The following is a 10,192-nucleotide window of genomic DNA, read 5'->3' as shown; positions in this document are numbered from 1 at the left end:
AATGCCATACTTATTAAAGTTGTAGAATAAGAATGGTATTCCCATTCTTATTCCATCACTATGCCTAAGCGTAATTTTGTACCCGGTTTATAAGTAAGGTCAAGGGATAATAACTGCTTTAATTAGTGCAATTGGTGACGTAGAGTCTGGAAAGTTGATGTAGCTGATAAATGGCCAACACAATTGTGTGAATAATTACTTTTGTTGTGTAATTTTTAAGATTCTTTATTACTTTTACCAGATTATGTAACCATTTACTTTTTGAAAAAAATATTATTTTTCACATTATGTTCATATTCTGATGAGTCAAGAATTAGCATTTCACCCTGAAAACGTTGAGTTTGTACATATATATTTTGATTTTCTATATTTATTTCGGCCTCGTGGCGTAATTGTCAGCGCGTTTGCCTACCTTGCAAGGGATTGCGGGTTTGATTCTCGAAATGGTTGAAATTAAATATTTATTTAAAAGTGTGTTTTCCGACCATAATATTTCATAGTCCTTGGACTGACCTGAAGCGTTAGACTTACAGATCTTACCTTCATGTAACAACAAAATTATCAAGATGCGCTGCAATTGGTGTACCAATGCACCATTAGGTGCGGAAAGGAAATAATAATGAGGATGTTTTATTTATTAATTTTACAGTACCCACATAAATTGATTACAATATAAAGTTACTTTGACTGTCTAACTGGAGTAAGAAACCCTATTCAAAGTTCTTATTATATAATGAAACATGCATGCACATATCATAATATGACCTCAGTAAGAAAATTCGTTATTTTTCGAGATATTGGTACTTTTATGAATTTTTTGAAAAGCTGCGCCTTAGATTAGTTTCTCGACAACTACAAATTACTATATCCCAAGATTATAGTTTATGTGAGGCAATCCAGAATAACCCTGCCGTTAATCACAATCCGAAATAGTTATGCTGTACCGTTGCGGGAAAAAAATATTAATGCCCGATTCACGCATGAAAAATTGTTTTATCAACTAAATTTGACTTTTATACTGCAAAATAATCTATCACACTAACCTTACAAGTAATTTTACAAATGTCTCATTTTAAAATGTTTTTAAAATGGAATAAAATTTTCGGAATTTTAATTTCAGAAAAAGATGTTGCTGTTTTATTTCAAAAAGAGCTTTTAGGGAAATTATTTATTAATTGATAAATATATGGTGTTTTGATGCACCTCTAGGTGCATTGAGGGGTTTGATAAATTGGTAGATACTGTGTTAAAAAGGTGTCATTGTTTTGAAAAAACCTTAATAAATACCTTTAAATAGTGAAAAATTGTAAAAAGGTCATTTTTAAGTATTAAATTTCACAATTTGATATTTTGTTTTCCAATTATTGACTAGTGTTGCGAAAGATTAAAAGTCTCTTTTACCCGACTCTACCAAAACATGATTTAAAAATTCTAGTTGCGAGATATTTACAACTCGCTGAAAGCGCTTCTTAAAATTTGACTATTTTCAAAAATCGAAAGAACGATTTTTTTTATGGAAAAGAGAAATACTTAAGTTCTTAACATTTTATTTTTTTATTGGTTGTTCATAATTTTTTATTTTATTTCATGGGAACGCCAACAGAAATTTATACATTTATAAGATACAATTATACGATAAATACATATCATATAGTCCTATCAGAGGCTTCCACATAATATTGTTTTTGTAAATGTTTTTACATAAAATTATACGTAACATAAAATAATTAACACACAGTTTATAATAAACTAAAAATGTAAATGTAATACATATTATTAAAAAAAAAAATACTTTTGAGTATAGTTCACACAGTTGCACATTATAATATAAAATACAACTATGATTGACCATACTGTGTACATTGATAATGTGCCTACATACAGAACTGCACATAACCTGCATAATATAGGCTGCGGATTCAAGGCGCAACATCATAACTTGAATTTTTTTGGAAATTTCATTTTTAAAGGAAGTTAAAGATATGTTATTAATATTAATACAATTTAATTTCTGATTACACATACTGCAGGTTCTATTTACAAATTAATTTTGAAAACATTCAGTGGAACATTTAGTGGAATTACAAAATTTACTCAAATATTTAAATTTTCAGACCATTTCCTAAAAGTCGAAAACAACTTGTGCTGGAATAATTGAAATGGAAAAAGGGAAAGTTATTTACATTCTCTGAAAACACTCCTCAAATTTGACTATTTGGATAAATAAAAATTATGAATTATTTTTATAAGTGAAAAGTCAAAAACTTATTATAATTTACCCAGATATTTAAATTTCCTGGCAATTTCCGAAAGGTCGTAAATAATTTGTACTGGAAAAATGGAAATCGAGTTGTGGTAGAAGGGTTTTAGAACCTCGGACCTTTGGCTCGTGAGTCCACAATATTACCACGGGAGAGGTGAAATTACTTTCTTTATTTTTTAATGTAACGAAATTTTAATTCCACTCATTTATCAAGCGTTGAAGTGTTTTTAAACGATGCCATTAATATTAAATAATTTACCTGCCTGCGCCACCGCCACCCCAAAAGCGTTTGGCTGGACCAGAGCGATAAGGAAATTATCCTTAAAAGAGTCCGGGAGGTTATATTATACGGGAAGGGTTGGAAATCCTTTATATCTTTATAACGCACTCCATTTCAACCTCACTCACACGAAGTGACACGATCTCCGATAAGGAACTACAAGATGAAACGAAAAAATGTTTATCTAACAATTGGGTTTTTCTATTTAAAGATCCGGAATTACTTTTACTTATTAATGGTTAAATACCAACCCAGGACACTCGCAAACAATTTATTTTTTACTCAAGCTATTCTAAAAGTAATCGGTAAACGTTTTCATTCTTATTTACAGAAAATGTTTGGACATGGCAATTAATATTAATCTAATCTAAGGCGTATGGCCGCAGTTTCAACTTTGAACTGTTACTGTACTGCCGTGAAGAGACCAAACCGCCGTAACTCACATTTTGTAGTTTTTGAATTATTTATTGAATCATTATTAGAATTAATTAAGGCATAAATGCAATCATTTTTTTTGCTACGACAACTGGAAGTTTGTAAATTAAATACTAACGCATGCAGTAACATCAATTTTGTTTTCATAATTTATAACTCATAAAAAAAGTTCTAATTTAAATGCGAATTGTAATATTATCAGCATGATTATGTTTATTTATTTATTTTCAGTTCACTAACAGTAAAAGATATCACAATATAAATACAATTTATAAAATAAAAAATAATAACACTAACCATCTTTCACCAATTATATGTGAACACCAATAGTCACAAAAGAAAAATTAAAAATTATGTATAGACCAAAATTTTGTTTTCATCATATGTTATTAAAACAGCTATTAGAATTTATATAAGATTAATTATAATAAAATTTAATTTAATCCCAATCCCAATCAGATTATTTCATTGAATTAATTATTATTATTATTATTACATTTATTTCTTTTTACTGGATTTTTAGTTGAACTAAAATAATGAAAATCGCATTCCTGACGAAAATGCATCCCTGAGCAGAGTTTGACATTTGCTAAAAAAAATCTTTATATATAGCAAATATTTATATATAATAATGAATTATTTTATGTTTTGGAATTCAAACACAAATCAGTACTTGGGTACCTACCTTAATAAAATATCTATTATTTTTAGATTTGGAATACAATCATAAACGAGTAGCTAGGTACCTACTTACCAATGAAAAGTTACATCATTACGTTTATCCGAACGGCTTTTACTGAAGATTTTTTATAAAGTTTTGAAAGTATACTTAATTATATTTTATCTTAAGAGGAAAAGCGGTCCGACTTTTCTTCATACAAACGTATTTACGTATTTTCTATCTGAATTATGGCACTAGAGAAATGTTTTTTTTTAGAAAAACAATTACAAAAGCAAACTATCAGGTCGTTTTCAGTAAGGGTAGGCAGACACGATAGAACGCCACATCACTATACCTTTACATTCAGATCTCGCTTCATCTACATTCATAGATCTTCTCATGCACGCGCGCCGATTATTCCAACTTTTACCATGTCTATCTTTAAATATTTGTTGGATTTGGTCATGCCATGTCTTTCACGGTCTTACTCTATTTCTGCATCCATGAATATTCACATTGTAAATATTGTTTTGAATTCTCTGTTCTCACAATTTATGTAAACCGAAACACAAAAATGATGATGTATACGTACATATCTAATTTTGACTAAATTCAATTATTGATATCAAACTTTCGATTGTGTTCATTTGATCTATTCAGCAAGAACTCAAATCTAGCAAAAGCAAAGCATTGCCGTTCAGCTCGTTGGTAATAAATCAAAATACCGAATGCACACCCCGAGTCATCCACACACACACACACGAACGCACATATAAAACATACAAGTAAAAAACAAAGTTATTTTATTTATTTTATTACAATGAATAACCACAGAGTTGTAGTGGTTCAAACATAAAATGTATGTTTTTATGTTTGTTTAAGAGATATAACTCTTAAAATATGTGCAGTATGCAAAGTTGAGGTGAGCATTATCGACAAAATTATGACAGGGGTGCAATTATTAAAAAAATAAAAAATTGTTACTGGAACAATGAATGGGAAGAGTTCTCTCCCAAAAACTTTGTTATGAGATTATTGCAATATCGGAAAGGTTCTGCCCAAAAATGTTTTAAGTGTTACCGCAATAGTAAGGGAAGTATTCTTTCCTTAAAACTTTGTTTTGAGATAACTGCAATATGGGAAGATTTCTCTCCGGGATTTTGTTTCCTTTAATATATTTAAAGTAAGGAACACAAAAACCTAAGCCTCACATTTTGTAGTTAAAAAAAAACCTTTATTTGGTGAACATAACTGCATAACTACTTATTTGTTCATTTTACGATTTACATGATAAAATATTCCTTGTGTATGCCTGCATTAATGGAAGGTATTATTTTTATTGTTATTTATGGAACACTTAATAGACATATGTAAATATTGTTTTTTTAAAAAAAATATATATATAAAAGGTAAAACAGAGTATAAAAAAAATACAGGATAATTACATAGCAATGAAATACATATTAACAGTAAAAATAGTAAACAAAAATTACACAAAGGCATGGCCTGGCAAAAAATGTTTATAAATTTTTGTTCGTATGATAAATAGACAGTTATAAATTTTTTGTGTAACATAAGAGACAAAAAATATTCTGTAAAAGATTATAAAATTTAAAAAAATATTTTTTTAGAAATTGAAAAAGGAAATAAAAAATACAAAAAACAAAAATATTCCTTATTGTTAAAGGGGAACAAAATATATAAAAGAAAAAAAGAGTTCATATCTACAATATTTATACATATAAGGGCGGGCATAATGCCTTAAGGCGATTTCTTTCTGCCTACTCAAACCGTTCAGTTTGAGAAAATTACAAATATATTGACATATTGAATCAGTTATATGACTAAGGTATTCCACAAAACATAAAAAAACAACTTTATGTCATAAAATAAAATAAAATAAATAAAACAGCTTTGTTTTTAACCACTAATTTAGTAGTTGAAAGCAAAGTTGTTTTATTTATTTTATTATAATGAATAACCACAAAGTTAGTGCTTCAAATATAAACTTTAAACTTTATGTCAGTTCTAGTAGTATAAGTAAATTCATTTCTATCCCACCTTGAATAGTTCAAGTTGTACATCTGGAATATTTATATTATTTGTTTAAATAAATAAATTTACCGAAATCTGGGTTCTGTAACTAAATAATTCGATTCATAATACTGATTTTTTGCACATTTGAAAAATTACACATTTTCAGTTTTTTTTTTTTGCCTTATGTCCGCCCATCAAAGAAATAATGATTGCTTAGATGAAATATTTGAAATTATTTTTTTAGGATGTGAAATAGAATTTTCAATTGACCCTTTGGCACATCCTGTTCACATTGGCTGGTAAACAGAAAAAAATCCTGATAGTTTTGACAAAATTTCATATGAAATACTGGATCAGAAAATGGAAGCTTCATCCGTTGAAATTTTATTATCCTTTTGTAAATTTATCCATCCGGTAATAATTTTGAACAACGCATTGATATAAATGTACCTATGTTCAAACACGACGACAGAATGGCGTACCTACGATTCATGTATAAAATCTTATGAATCCACTGGCATCGTATCATATAAGCATAAACTATTATGTATTAATTGATTATAACTTTAAAAAAATAAGCATCCACGTATCAATAAACACACTTAAAGAGTTTTTGTTTTGACTTCAAATAAACTAAATAGTGATATTTAATAATTTGTAAAAATGTATTTTTACTTTTGCCAATCGAAACATAATGTTGTTTTTTTAACTGTGTATGTTTTTACACATTGTACCGAATAAATGAAGGACTATTATTATAAGTACTACAGGCGACCGACGCGACGGAGTCTAGTCAATAAATCTTCGATCGTATTTATGTATGCTTAAAAGTTAGCCCGTGTTAGTTTTATATTTTTAGTTTATAAAACCCTTTTAAGTTTTCAACATTTTGGATAACTTCACTTTAAAGTTTAGTTTACCGGTGTAAAAAAAAAAAAAATTAAAAAAATAATAACTATGTTTTATTTGAATCCTACTATACCTTATATTATAAACACAATATAATGTATGTATTATGTCTTAATAGTGTATTATGTTAACTATGTAACTTTGTTTTTAAATTTTAAAAACATTTTTTTTATATTTGAAAAAATGTTAATTATATTTAATGTCTAACTTTTTCTTATTGTAAAGTATGTATAATGTAAAAGCCCCATGGGCGTCAACAGAAAGAAAAAAAAAATTTTAAAAAAATAAAAATATCATTGAATTCTTTAATTTTTAATTTAGCCATCAAATTGAATTACTAAATAAAATTCCAAAATTATTAATGCATAAATTAAAGTTTAAGATACATTATCTTTACTTTGATACACCACGTATTGTTGAATAACTTATCTGTATTGTATTTTTTGACTTTCATAAATTTTATTGTGTATTTTGTATGTATGATAGTATTTATAAATGTATTGCTTTTAATATAGAAGAGTCCTGACTTGGCACAGAATTTGGGTTTCAATTTTCATGTCCGAACCCGGAAAACAGGTTGGTATATGAAAATCATAATTGTGCTGTGATTGAATTGCTGTGAAATGCAAGGTTGTTTTTGATACAGTGAGGAAAGAGTTATTAATTTAAAATGCGCTTTCACTAACAAACTTGACTGTCAAATGCATCAAATTGAATTTAACTAACAATAAACAAAAAAACATATTAAAACTCATTTACACCGGGATTTAAAACTGTTCAATGAATCATTTGAAAAAAAAAAAAAAAAGCCTTAAAAAGTTTTAAATTCAAATTAAAGATAAGGCGTCCGTTAAATTTAGAATTAATAACTAATATGTTTGTTAAAAGTTGAAAATATTGTTTAAATCAATTCTTTAAATTCGCGGTGGCTTTAAAAAAAAATTGTGTTTGGAAAGGGGACACTTCAACTTTAGGGAGATTTTTCGTGAATTTCTGCCTGAAAATCACCATTCCATTTCTCCCCCAACACACCCTGCCCTTGTCAGTTTTCCACCCCTTAGCGGGACCATACCTCGGAAAATACTTTTATTGAATTCCGGATATCAAGAGAGTTCCACTTGCCGAATATAGTAGGCATAACGAAGGCTTTAACTTTCAACCCTAGCATATTGAGCCCCCAAAATTTATTTTACACGCGTTTATTGTATTACGGAGATAGACCCTCTGATGTTTTTCATTTCATTGGTTCGGGAGGCTCTTCTACCAGTCACTAAATTAAAAAAATAAATTATTTGATATAAGTTAATTGTGGCGGTTAAATTGGTAGTTAGGTATTACGTTTAAGCTCTATTGCTTTTGTAAGATTTTGCTGTTGAGAGTTGTGAAGCTCCTACCCCAGTTGGAGATTGACAGAAGACACCTATACACAAATTTCTATACTATGGAATTGCCGGCAGTTGGAGGATTTATGAACTGATGTAAAATGGATTGAGCATTATGTTACCTCTTTTTTATTTGAATCGTAATACTTTTTAATCATGAGGTTGTATAATGGTGTGCAACTGGTTACTAATATTATTTTTTTTCAATTACTTGTTAATCTTTGTTTTATATTCATTCATTTTTTCTTTGTTCGCATCACAAGATTTATTGGCTACAAATGAATCGAAATAATGTTTTATTGTGATCACGATATACATAATACTATTATGTTTAAAAATATGAAACCTAACAATACGCATTTAAATTTCTATGAAATTTGAAAGGGGAAATTTTATGCATAATTTATTTTACTATTTGATTTATACTAAACATTACTTTAAAATCGGGCTTGAGACGAAATTTCCAAAAGTACAAACCAATATCTTTGAACGATTTTCGGATGCCGTATAACTATACCACCTTCGGGAATATTAAGCAGTTTTAACATTCTACTAGTATCGGAATTTTGACAAGCAAAGGTTTTTTTTTTATAGTATTGTCACCACAGTTAATTTATACATTTCTGGATCCAGAAATACAGCTTGGAAGTCACATTTCCTTAAAATGCTCTGCATCAGGAGATCCTCCGCCAAGGTTTGAGTGGATGTTGAACAATCAGTTGCTTCTTCCAACCTCACACCGGTAAAAAAAATAAATTATGACGGCCGTATTAAGCTATTAGAAATGAAAGATTTCAGAAATAATGTAACAGTTGTGGTTTATAATACAACAGTATAATATTTTTATAATTCTTAAATAAAAATTTTGTGGCTAAAAAATTAAAATCATACCTTTAATGTTTCTTGTATTTGTTTTCAATTTTTCAATAACATTATTGATGTAGTATAATGTATTCTTATATAACTTTTTTAACTTTACTGTTAGTATTATTATTTTTATTGTTAAAGTTGAATAAAACAAATTTATTAAAACGAGGCTGTTTAAAAATTAAAAAAAAAAAAAAAAAAAAATGTATATCTGTGGATATCTGCCGTTGGTTTTATTCTCTATATATTTTGTTTGTTATATTTTCTGATGAATTTTATGAACTATGTTTATACGTATTGCGACATCTTTTACTGTTTGTGAACTGATGATTAAATATAAAAAAAATACTTACTAGTAACTTTCGACGCGATGTTCAATATTTTTTATTAAATTCAGATTCAAAAGTTTTTAAAAGCGTGTTTGATCATAAGCGAAAACATGTTTGAATCTTTAATGTAAAAAAATGGCTTTGAGCTTTGAATTTAAACTACTGTTATGAAATAACTTTTCCAAATACTTTTTTACAACAGTACTATGTTTTTGACGTAAAAGGAAACAGGAAAGTTGACCTTTACATTAAACGACTTTTAAAGGAAACTTAAGAAATACTTATTCTGGTAACGAAATAAGTATTTGCTTTAATATTTAGTTTTGCTTTATTAAAAAACCATTTTATTTGGTATACCTAGTAACAAATTATTCTTTACCCAAAACAAAATGAAAATTACGTAGTGGTTTTTTTTATTGATTTCAGTGGCTTTAACCGGATTAAGTTCTATAGATATAAAATAAAATAACTATTTATTTACAAACGCCTTCAGAGTTTTTACAAAGTTAATAACTTACACAATAGCTTACACAAATAATACATACAACATACAAAAACTAATCACTTTTAAAAAAAAAAAAAAAAAGTTCAAAATAAATACTCGATTTAATTCATCTTTGAATATTTTTCAGAACACAAGACTTGATCATGAACAGCAATGTATAAAAAAATAAAATCATCACTGTATTAATCTAAAAGCTGGTGGATAAAAAAATTAATTAAACCAAAATAATACGCTAAAACAATACTCGCTTACAGATTCAAAAAACTATTCTAACTTAAACGAAAGACATAACCTCAACAATACAACACATACAGATAATATAATCACTAGATCCTCAACACAAAAACAACTTAAACAAATACAAACTAATATCACTTTCGGACAACGGGGATTTCGAGTATTATGCAATTAAAATCTGTAACCTACTTCTAATGCCCATTAAAACAATTAGGAATGAGAAATGTTTAAAAGGGCTTTAAAAAATGGATAGTGGAGCTGGGTAGGAGTAAAATAGATTGTTTCAT

This window comes from Micrasema longulum, unplaced genomic scaffold (genome assembly GCF_059751315.1).
Source record: "Micrasema longulum isolate JH-2025_06_02 unplaced genomic scaffold, ASM5975131v1 h1tg001116l, whole genome shotgun sequence".
In the NCBI taxonomy this organism is placed as follows: Eukaryota; Metazoa; Arthropoda; class Insecta; order Trichoptera; family Brachycentridae; genus Micrasema; species Micrasema longulum.
Note: the sequence above shows the minus strand (reverse complement) of the source record.